The sequence below is a fragment of the Pseudonaja textilis genome, chromosome 14 (genome assembly GCF_049901715.1).
Source record: "Pseudonaja textilis isolate UNSWEBS1 chromosome 14, rPseTex1.2, whole genome shotgun sequence".
Taxonomy (NCBI): domain Eukaryota; kingdom Metazoa; phylum Chordata; class Lepidosauria; order Squamata; family Elapidae; genus Pseudonaja; species Pseudonaja textilis.
Genome location: NC_142003.1, coordinates 15,381,973 through 15,394,285, shown reverse-complemented (window position 1 = coordinate 15,394,285; position 12,313 = coordinate 15,381,973).

Below are 12,313 nucleotides of genomic sequence, written 5' to 3'. Positions count from 1 at the left end.
GATAAGGAGTGATGAGAAGATTAATAGTGATAATAGTGCGGACTTCATAAATAATTGGAGAGTGTTGAGGGAATTATTTGTTTAGCAGAGTGATGGCATCAGGAAAAAACTGTTCTTGTGTCTAGTTGTTCTGATGTGCAGGGCTCTATAGCATTGCTTTGAGGGCAGGAATTGAAACAGTTTATGTCCAGGATGTGAGCAGCCTGTAGATATTTTCAGAGCCCCCTTTTTGACTCGTGCAATATGCAGGTCCTCCATGGAAGGCAGGTTGGTAGTAATTATTTTTTCTGCAGTCCTAATTACTCTCTGAAGTCTGTGTCTGTCTTGTTGGTTTGCAGAACTAAACCAGGCAGTTATAGAGGTGCAGATGACAGACTCAATAGTTCCTCTGCAGAACTGGATCAGCAGCTCTTTGGGCAGTTGGAGCTTCCTGAGTTGGCACACAAAGAACATTCTTTGTTTTGCTTTTTTGATGACGTTTTGATGTTAGGTGTCCATTTTAGGTCTTGTGCTATGATAGAACCTAGAAATTTGAAGGTCTCTACTGTTGATACTGTATTGTCTAGTATTGTAAGAGGTGGTAGTATGGGAGGGTTTCTTCTAAAGTCTACCTCCATTTCTATGGTTTGAGTGTGTTCAGTTCCAGATTGTTCTGGTTACACCACGAGGCAAGTTGTATAACCTCCTGTCTGTATGCGGATTCATTGTTGTCTCGAATAAGACCAATCACTGTTGTATCATCTGCAAATTTCACTATTTTAACAGATGGATGGATTCTATTCTGTTCTGTTCTGTTCTGTTCTATTCCATTCCATTCTATTCTTAATTCAATTCCTTGCCACTAAATAAAACACCAAAGCCAGTTTTTGGCCACAAAATTTCAGAGCCAGAGTGTATTTCAGAGTTTATCTTCTTCTATCCAGCAGGTCAATTAGATTATATTTGTTCATTGGGGAGTGGAGGAGAACCTTGGTGCCATTTTATGAATCTGCACCCCTTTATTTTCCTCCAGTATGTGCATTTGAGTGAATTAAATGTATATTATACAGATATATATACAACACATAAGTACTACCAAGTATAGCGTTTGGATGTAGCTAAGCATGGAGTGTGCAAAGACCATGCATCCAAATTTGTCTCTCAAATATTCTGCCTGTCGCTGTCCAATGATCTATTGTAGCCATCCATCACCACTTGATGACGTCCTGATAATAAATTACAATCATTTATTATTAAAATAACATCACAAGCATATGATCACAATGCATCACCAGAAAAGCAGTGGACAGGAACATAACTCCAAGAGACAGACTTGTAGAGTTGGGAAAGGAGTGAGGGAGGGAGGAAGAAAGGAAAAGAATTTTCAAGAAGGTTCTTTAAGATGGAAAGAAGGGAGGGAGGGAGGATGGAAGGGAGGGAGGGAGGGAGGAGGAAGGAAGGAAGGAAGGAAGGAAGGAAGGAAGGAAGGAAGGAAGGAAGGAAGGAAGGAAAGAAAGAAAGAAAGAAAGAAAGAAAGAAAGAAAGAAAGAAAGAAAGAAAGAAAGGGAATCTCCAAGAATTATGTAACTTGCAGGAAGGTTCTTTGAAAAGGAAATGAGAGGGGGGGAAGAGAGGGAGGGAGGGAGGGTGGAAGGGAGGAACGAAGGAAGGAAGGAAGGAAGGAAGGAAAGAAAGAAAGAAAGAAAGAAAGAAAGAAAGAAAGAAAGAAAGAAAGAAAGAAAAGAAAGAAAGAAAGAAAGGAATCTCCAAAAATTATGTAAATTGCAGGAAGGTTCTTTGAAAAGGAAATGAGAGGGGGGGAAGAGAGGAGGGAGGGGGAAGGAAGGAAGGAAGAAAGGAAGGAAGGAAGGAGAGAAAGAAAGAAAGAAAGAAAGAAAGAAAGAAAGAAAGAAAAGAAGGAAGGAAGGAAGGAAGGAAGGAAGGAAGGAAGGAAGGAAGGAAGGAAGGAAGGAAGGAAGGAAGGGAATCTCCAAGAATTATGTAAATTGCAGGAAGATTCTTTGAAAAGGAAATGGGGGGGGAGAGGGAGGGAGGAAGGGAGGAAGGAAAAGAATTTCCAAGAATTATGTAATTTTCAGGAAGGTTCTTTGAAAAGGAAAGACAGGAGGGAGGGAGGCCATTCTTTGACATCCCCCCCCTCATTTAAACTATGAGCAAAACCATGAATGGGATATCTGTTTAAAAGATCTATTCCCAGAAAGGCCTTCAATCATAATCTTGGCAGATGACCCCAGGAACAATTAACAGTCTCAAGACCCCAAAAGATCTCAACAGATCATCAGTTTGGAGTCTCTATGCCCCCCATAAGAGATCCAAGTCCAGCGCCCTGTGGATTCTGTTGATTCTTATCTGGTGCCAATTTGCCTTGATCGTTAATAGTTCAGATTCTTCTGTAGCATGAAATAAACTTGTACTACTTTTGAACTCTATCCTGGTTCCTGACTTCTTGAACTTGACATGTAACTAGGGAAGCTGGGGTTTTAGCTCAGAAACATCTGGATAGTGAAACGTTTAACAGAGTTGAGAAGGACATTGTAGTCCATCTAGTCCAACCCCCACCCAAGCAGGAGACCCTGCACCATTTCTAACAGATGGCAGTCCAGTCTCTTCTTGAAAGCTTCCAGGGATGAAGCTCCCACAACTTCCGAAGGCAACTTCTGTTCCATGGGTTCATTGTTCTCCCTATCAGAAAATTTCTCCTTATTTCCATGTTGGATCTCTCCTTGATCCTATCTTCCTTGTTTGGCCTTCACGTGCTTTGGAGAGTAGCTTGAACCCCTTCCTCCTCTCTGTGGCAGCCCCTCAAATATTGGAAGGCTGCTATCCTGCCTCCCCTGGTCCTTCTCTTCGCTAGACTTGCCATCATAAATACATGCTGGTTACCAAGTGCCTAAATTTTGATCTCATGACCATGGGGATGCTGCAACCATCATAAGTGTGAGTCGTTATTTTCCATGCCATTGTAACTTGAATGGTCACTCAGCCAATAATTGTAAGTCAGCGATTGTGTGTTTTTATTTACAATCTGATCTTCATTCTTCCTTTCTTTCTTCTTACCTCAACCTGTCCCTTTTGCATTTATTTTTCTATCCAGTTGAAATTCGTTCAGGACTCATTCTTTCTTGACCCTCTCTCTTTCAATTTCACCACATACTTACCTTGAGATATCCTTTCCCACCACAGCATCCAACTTACACAGAGCTTAAAACAATAGTTAAAAGAGTCAGGAATAGCCATTTGTTTAGTGCGTTGAGCAAAACCAGCCTATAAAATATTGTAGAGCTATCGACATCCAGGGGATTTAACTGAAATCTCTACATTCCCAGTGATTTCAGGGATCATAAATACAGATGTGCCTTTGTATTGCTTCCAAAATCTTTAGAAATGAGCAAACTGTTAGGAATATAAGTCACCTAACACGTATTTGGGTTAGAAATATATAAACCAGGATAAACATTTTAAAACTGTATCTTTAAGAAAATGCAAAAGTGTAATTGGGCGTGGTTTCTCAAACAGCCATAAGATGGAGCCAGAAACCTGGGTTGTTTAGTGTTTGTCTCAGAAGAGAGTGTGAGTGTATCTCTGTTTCCTTCTGTTGGAGAGTATTGCTGTTCCTCCATTTTTCCTAATTGACTGATATTCATGGATTTGATGTAAGTCTGATACTGAACTGTTTTTGACACTGGAATTTGTTATTGAATTATCCCTGGATTGAAAACTGACTGATTTAACCTGTGAATGACTTTGGACTGCCTATTTTGAACTTTGCTTAAACCTTTATTGAAAGTAAAACCCTACATTTACTGTACAGTGTATCTGTGTGCTGTGTGTGTATTATTCAAACACTACTCTCTATACGTCTCCCTTTATGCGCTCCTTCTCCTAACGGGGAATTACCTCAACACAAACCCTCTCAGATTTATGAGTCACTTTGCTGAGGCCAAAACCCAGTTCTTGTTTTTCAAATCTCTGCTTCCCTTCACCATTTTCTTATGTAGTGATGCCCTTATTGCAGGCTTCACTTCCTTTCCTCAGAAGCTTTTAATGTGTTTTTTTTTTCCAAAATCTTGAGGGGTGACAGGAAGGTTCTAAAAGTTTGAGCTAATTGGCCTGTGTTGGAGGCATCAAGCAAGAAGAAATGACAGCTGAATAGAGGAGGGGGATGGGCAGAATGAGGAAATGGGGAGTGGGGAACTATCAGAGTAGAAGTAGAAAAGTAGAAAGTAGAAAAATAGGGACCCCTTTGGTGGGAAGAAAGGAACAGCGTTCCATGCGCCTTCGGCATTTAGTCCTGCCGGCCACATGACCACGGAGACGTCTTTGGACAGCACTGGCTCTTTGGCTTTGTAACGGAGATGAGCACCGCCCCCTAGAGCTGGGAACGACTAACACGTACGTGCAAGGGGAACCTTTGCCTTTCCCTTTAACTCATCAAAAACAGCCCCTTTCTAATGTTAATTAGCATGTGGGTCAGTCAAAGGACAATATCCATGCCAGAAACCATGGCTATGAAAATGGAAGCAAAATATGCTGAGGAATCCCACCCATTTTGAAGCCGAAGAAGTCATGTCCTTTGGGGCCAAAGAGATCTTGTCATAATTTTTGCTTATTTCTCCAAAGAAATGGGCTGGTTCTTATGCAGGAGGTGTGTGAGATTTTGGGAGAGGGGATCCCAAGCAGGAAATCAAACAGGTTTACCTTAAACCCATCCCAACAGCAGCTGCTTCTGTGAATGGTGCTACTCCATCTCTACTGGCAGTTCCTCTGCCGTAATGATACAGATTAGCAGAGTCGGAAGGGACCTTGTAGGTCATCTAGCCCAACCCCCATCCGCCCGAGCAGGAGATCCTACACCATTTCTGACAGGTAGCAGTCCAGTCTCTTCTTGAAAACTTCCAGTGAGGAAGCTCCCAGAATTTCCGAAGGCAACTTCTGTACTGTGGGTTGATTGTATAATACTAACTGCCTCCTCTGATCCCTCTCTTTGTCCCTCTGCTTGCTCAAATTTATGGTTAAAATTAGGGGGTTAGCCAGGCTCCAGTGCCCCATTACTGCCAAACAATAGTATAATTAATGAGTTGTGTTGTTCTTGTTGTTTTTTGCTACTTAAGGAAGAGATGGCACACATATGTGCTTGAAGAGCAGAGAGGCAGATTTATAGAGAGGGCCCTGGAGTCGAAGCTCACATTTATATACTTGCTTGGCAGGTCACGTATCGCCTTCTCAAAGATGAGAAAGTGGGGTGTTTCTTGCCTGGATTTGCCAGACAGAATACACAGCAGACGGTTGTGGAATGATTGATTTCATATGGCATCTGGGGAGAGCATAGAACATCGGATACAGCCTTCAGCTCATCCATCTCTCACTTGGCAGATGGTCTTGCTGTCCGTGTTCTAAAAGCACCCAACTGTTGGGAGTATATCACCCCATTCTTCTCCAAAGGACTCACACAGACACACAGACACACACACACACACACACACACACACACCAGAGGTGGTATTCAGCAGGTTCTGACCAGTCCTGGAGAACCAGTAGCAGAAATTTTGAGTAGTTCGGAGAACCGGCCAATCCCACCTCTGACTGGCCCCGCCAACCCCATCTCTTCTCCGCCTCCCATTGAGTCCCAGCTGATCGGCTGGGTCTTCTTGTGTTGCCCTGCACAGGAGAACGGAGCTGGAAAGCAGGTTAGTGGGGTGGGGAGGGAATGGAGATTTTGTAGTAACCTTCCCCCAGGAGTGGGGAGGGAATGGAGATTTTGCAGTATCCTTTCCCTGCCACGTCCACCAAGCCATGCCCACAGAACCAGTAGTAAAAAACAATTGAATCCCAACACACACACACACACACACACACACACACATCTGTACATGCTTTGCAACAATCAGAAAGCACTGGTTTCTCATGAATGAAGTTTGCTGATGCAGGCACACCCTGAAAAAAAAACCCGAACTCCTCCTGCTTAGCCATGAAAAAGCTATAATCTCCCTGCTCACAAAATACCGTGTTTTGTTGTCTATCAGTCATCCAGATCACGGTTGTCCTGAAGGCACTTTTTCAAAAGGCAAGTGGGCTTTCTTGGTTTCCCCTTGAAGACATTTCTCTTCTCATCCAAGCAGCTTCTTCATTTCTAATGAGTTCTGTTCTAGTCTTCAGAACTGAATAAGCTTCTTGGATGAGAAGCGAAACGTCTTCAAGGAAAAACAAAGGAAGTGCACTTGCCTTTTGAAAAAGCACCTTTGGAACATCGTGGTTTATTTCAAGTTCAATTATTCTTTATAAATATAAATATAAGTGTGTGTGTGTGTGTGTGTGTGTGTGTGTGTGTTTTCTTAAGTTTTCACGGGTACTTACGTGTATGGTATTCAGCTTTGTTCGGGTATTTTCCCATGTCATTGTAGTTGGGCTTTTAAAGTTGTAGCAACATTTTGGCAGAATCTCATCTGCCATCATCAGGCTTCTGTATTGTGTTTGTCTGTAAAAGTCTGACTCACAGACAAACTCAGTACAGAAGCCTGATGATGGCAGATGAGATTCTGCCAAAATGTTGCTACAACTTTAAAAGCACAACTACAATGATGTGGGAAAATACCGAACAAAGCTGAATAATATATATATATATATATATATATATATATAGAGAGAGAGAGAGAGAGAGAGAGAGAGAGAGAGAGAGAGAGAGAGAGAGAGAGAGAGAGAGAGAGAGAGAGAGAGAGAGAGAGAGAGAAAAGAGAAATTTTATACAGAATTAAAAACTATTCTAGATGAACGATTGCAGGAACTGGGCAGGGCTGGTCTACTGAAGAGAAGGACCAGGAGAGATATGATAGCAATCTTCCAATATGTGAGGGGCTGCCACAGAGCGGAGGGGGACAAGCTATTTTCCAAGGCACCTGAAAGCCAGACAAGGAATAATCAATGGAAACTGATCAAGGAGAGATTAAATCTGGAAATAAGAAGAAATTTTCTGACAATTGATGGAACAGAATTGCCTTCAGAAGTTGTGGGAGCTTCATACCTGGAAGCTTTCAAGAAGAGACTGGACTGCCATCTATCAGAAATGGTTTTGGTCTTGGGCTTGGGTGGGGGGTTGGACTGGATGACCTACAAGGTCCCTTCCAACTCTGTTAATCTGTTAAAATCTGTTAAGTCCTTGTAAGTTAAAGAGATGAAAACTTATTTTCATGAAGAACACAGTTCTTGGTGTTGTTGGATCTTAAACAATTCTTGAGTTAGCAATTGAACAAGACTACTTGTAAAATTTTGATATTTTGCAAAGGTGTGTTAAGTATTGAAGCTTTTTTTTTCAATTTTAGATTTTTTTTATTGTGGTTGTTGCTTCTTTAGCTTTATTTTCTGTTATGGATGGATTAAGAACTTTACTTTGTTGATCTGTAAATGTTGTAATAATTCTTTGGGGTTTTTTCCTTGGTTTACCCAATGTCCTTTTACTATATTTAAGAGCATTTAATCAGTGGAGTAAAGAAGTGTGTTTAACTAGTTGCTCCATCAAGTGTTGGGCCCATGCCTACTTTTGTCCTAATTAGAATAGATTGTTTGTCTTGTTCCTTCCACAGTCAGTGAAGCAGCCAGCAATCTGGCTGACATCTTGTCTTTTTCCAAACATTTCAGTGGACAAAATTCAACATCTTATAAATCACACCTACTTCAATTAAATCTGGTTGATTACAAATCACCTTAATCTTTTCTCCTATGCCTAAAGTGTTTTGCTTAGGACTTAATTCTAAATGCTTCAGATCGATCATCAATATGTACTTCTGGTTTTGCATTTGATACCAGAGAGAGAAATAATCCTCTCGTAAGTGCTTTGCTAGAGAGTCCGTGTTATTTAAAAAAATAATAATATAAGATTTGGGAAAAGCTCTTTCATTGCTGTTGATGCCTCAGTGTGAAGTCCTCTTATAGTAGAAGAAGTTCATTAAGTCTCTACCTTTTGGGCTGCTACTTCTTCACTTATTCTTACAATTATTGGAGGGGAACAGTGGCCTCGTAGTTAAGATGCTGAACTTGTGAACCAGAAGGTTGGCACTTCGAGATCCCAGCACCACAGGATGCTCCTACCAACCTGGCAGTTCGAAAGCATGTCAATGCAAGTAGATAAATGGGTACCACTTTGGCAGGAAGGCAACAGTGTTACATGCACCTCAATGTATGGTCAGGTCAGCCACATGACCATGGAAGTATCTTCAGACAATGCTGGCTCCCTCAGCTAAGAAGTAGAAATGAACAGTGTCCCCTAGAGTCAGACACAACCGGGCAGTGGAAACTACAGACAATTGCCACACCTATTTGTATGGCCTTGCCGGAGGAGGAGGAGGAGGAGGAGGAAGAGGAGGAGGAGGAGGAGGAGTCAGTGTTAGCCTTCCCAGACAGGCAGCATGACAAATGAGCTAATTCTATTTCCCTGAAGCCTGCATTAACAGATGCAGATCATTAACAGATTAACAGATCAGTTAACAGATCTCCCACCATCTCTTTTACAGTCTTCTAATTTAGGGAGCATCTTTCTCTGCCTGTTATGTAGCTGTGGGCTATGCCCTTCTTTCCTCACCCTTCCTTGGGCAGCATGACTTCCTCCCAACTTGCCCAAGGTCATTCCCACATACCATTAAATCCAGGGACACCTAGGGATAATGGTGCTGTAGGGGGGTGATTCCTGTAGTGTTGGAGCCAAAAAAACTGGCCTCTGGCTGAGGCAGATCCAGAAAACCTGCAGGATCCCCTGTCTGCATCCACTGATAGAAGGTCATCCACTCACTTCCATGGGGAGACATGCTTCAAAGATACATAGCAGAAGCTCCACAGCAGAGCAGCAGGAAAGGAGACAGAATAACAGAGTTGGAAAGGACCTTAGGAGCAGAGGTGGTATTCAGCAGGTTCTGACCAGTTCTGGAGAATCCGTAGCAGAAATTTTGAGTAGTTTGGAGAACCAGCCAATCCCATTTCTGACTGGCTCCGCCCCCATCTATTCTATGCCTCCCATTGAGTCCCAGCTGATTGGCTGGGTATCCTTTGGTTGCCCTGCACAGGAGAACGGAGCTGGAAAGCAGGTTAGTGGGGTGGGGAGGGAATGGGCATTTTGCAGTAACCTTCCCCTGCCACACCCATCAAGCCACGCCCACAGAACCAGTAGTAAAAAAATTTGAATCCCACCACTGCTTAGGAGGTCTTCTAATCCAACTTCTTATGCAGCAGGGGACCCTATACCTCTTAAGACAAATCTTTTCTTGAAAACCACCATTGTTGGAGCACTCACAACTTCTGAAGAAAAGCCGTTCCACTGATAAAGGGGACAACTCTAAAGGAAACTTTGAGTCATCAACTCTTGCATGGACTTGTGGCTACATCTGGCCAAATGTTTTGAGATTCTCTCTCATCTTGACTTATTGGACCAAGGAGTTCTGATGCTAAAAGATATGAAGAACTATATTATTCTATGTTCTTCTAAAAGTTCTGCCTAACCTTAAATAGCATTGGATTGTGGCAAGTATCAAAGTTGGCATCTCCCTGGCTGGCAGCCACCATACCAGCTATCTATAGCATTAGATAGCAATGAATTAGAAACCCAACGCATATCTATTTCTGAGTAAATTTTCAGCACTAAAGAATAGTACTTGCCTTTTTCTCTGCACGATATTCATATTTCCAAAAAAAGGAATACTGTAACAGTGATATAATATCTAAGAGAGTTTGAGGGAATTTAGATAGCAGAGGTCTTTTTTGATAAAGCAGAAGTGCCCATGTTTGGATGGGAAATTATCCATTCAATTCTCCAAGGACCAGAAACTCTAACATTACAGAGAAAAGTTCAGAGTTCAAAAGAAATATAATAAAGAAGGCAGTAAATAGATTGTTGGGTGAAGTAAACTTTAATTAAAGCTGAAAGTTCAGCTCGGCTGGCTTTTCATCGGTCACAATCTCTGTAAAACCATAAATGGGTTTTGGAGCAAGGTGTAAATTGTAAAGATTTTATAACCTCCTGGGTTTGCTCTCTTTGGAACAGTCCCTGGAAGAAAATTGCTCTTCTGCCAGGTTCCTGACAGATAACAATAGTCAAGAACTATTTCTTTCTATGGTAAAGTAAGGAGAAAACTTTAAAAAAAATATCTCCACCAAAGGAAGCCCACTGAAAATGGGAACTCAAAGATAAGATCTCAAAATATGCCCTCTTCTTCCTCCTCCTCCTCCTCTTCTCCCTCCTCCTTCTCTGCGTTACAAAGCCCTAATAAGATCACACTTGGAATCCTGCATCTGGTTTTGGTCATCACGTTACAAAAAGATATTGGGACTCTGAAAATGAGTGCAGCAAGAGCAACAAAGATAATTAAAGCCCCTGGAGACTAAAACACAAAAAGAATGGTTGCAGGAATTGGGAACATCTCGTCTAGTGAAAAGAAAGATGAGATGACATGTTCTAATCTTTGAGGGGCTATTACAAAGAAGAAGGGGGTTAATCTGTTTTCCAAAGCACCACTAGGCAGGACAAGAAGCAATGGATGGAAACTAATTAAGGAGAGAAGCAACTTAGAACTAAGGAGAAATTTCCTGACAATAAAGAAGTTGTGGACCCTCCAACGTTGGAGGATTTTAGGAAGAGATTGGACAATAATTTGTCTGAAATGGTGTAGAATCTCCTAGGTAAGTAAGGAATTAAACTAGAAGACAAATCCAACTCTGTTATTCTATATTTTGTATTCTTCCTCCTCCTCCTCCATCCTCTTCCTCCTCTTCCTCCCCATAATTGTTGAGTACTAAGTTACAAAACTTACTGCCCAGTGGTGGGATTCAATTTTTTTTACTACTGGTTCTGTGGGCATGGCTTGGTGGACATGGCAGGGGAAGGATACTGTAAAATCTCCAGTCGGAGGTGGGATTTGCCGATTCTCCGGACTACTCAAAATTTCCGTTGCTGGAAACTGGTCAGAACCGGCTGAATACTACCTCTGTTACTGCCTCTCTAAGCATCTTCTGAGCAGGCCACGGATATTATTTGTCTTGCCCAAATTAAGTTTCATCCTCATGCAATGCATATGGAGAAACAATTGCAGCAATAAAAGAGTGATTATGCAAACCCTTCCTTGCGTTGCTGGCACAGCCAATTTCAAAGTGCTCAGGAAGATGTACCAGCTCTGCGGTGTAATGCCATTTACTTGCTCTGCATTTTCTATGCGTTTGAGACAATATCACCTTTTAAATATTTGAGGAGAACAGGCTGCCTGGGAAGAGCGAGGCAATCCTTCACCAATCAGATAGAGGTGTCCCTGGCTTGCTGTCATCAGCAAAATTATGAAAAGCTTCTGCAGTCTCTGGTGACACCCAAAGTTCAGTGCAAAAAGCTTGCAAAAAGCTTGTGGTGGCTCTCTTCCTACCCATAGGAAAAGACAGAGAAAGAACTAGAATTCTAACTATGCAAAAAATATGTCCTACAGCAGGCTTTTTCCCAGTAGTATAGTCACACACAGGACCAGCTTAAAGCAGAAATAATTCTCCTTGCCTTCCCAAATCCTAATACTTAATGTTTTATTCCATGCTTCTGAACCTTTGGTGGTAGGTTTTCTGAAGAGATTGAATGAGTCAATGGGCACAATTGTCACCCAGGGAGGAGGAGGAGGGAGGGAGGGAGGGAGGGAGGGAGGGAGGAAGGAAGGAAGGAAGGAAGGAAGGAAGGAAGGAAGGAAGGAAGGAAGGTAGGTAGGTAGGTGTCAGTCTTGGAACCCATATTTTACTTGGAAGGTTCAAGGCTGCCACATTCTGTGCCTGGGAATTTGGGAGGGGGGATTTCATAGAGAGGTAGATTAGACTCAACTACATTCTTTCTCAGAGAGTCAAGGACATGTTGCCCTGCACCTGGAGGGGAGTGACTGGAGAGATGTCTCCAGTTGGGACGAAGGTTTGATTGGGCCGTGTGATGGACTGATGGATGCAGGGGGGTGGGCCTTTGATTTTCCTTTGGGAAGGGAAAACCCGGAACTCTCAGATTTGGGTTTTCCCAGATGTGTCAATATGACAACTCTAATAAAATGGAATTTTGAGAAAATGCTTGTCTCAGAGTTTATTGGTTTGGAGATTGTTAGTTGGAATGCTGACAGAAGAGAGCGGGGAGGGAAGAAGGAAGGAAGGAAGGAAGAAAGGAAGGAAGGAAAAGGAAGGAAGGAAGGAAGGAAAAGAGGGGGCAGAGATGGGAACTATATGACTGTTGGAAGAAATATCCATCTGGTTCAGTTCCAAGCAGGGAGAAAAACACTGGAAACATGGAGGGTGATTGGAAAGATGGTTTATTGATGGACAGGAC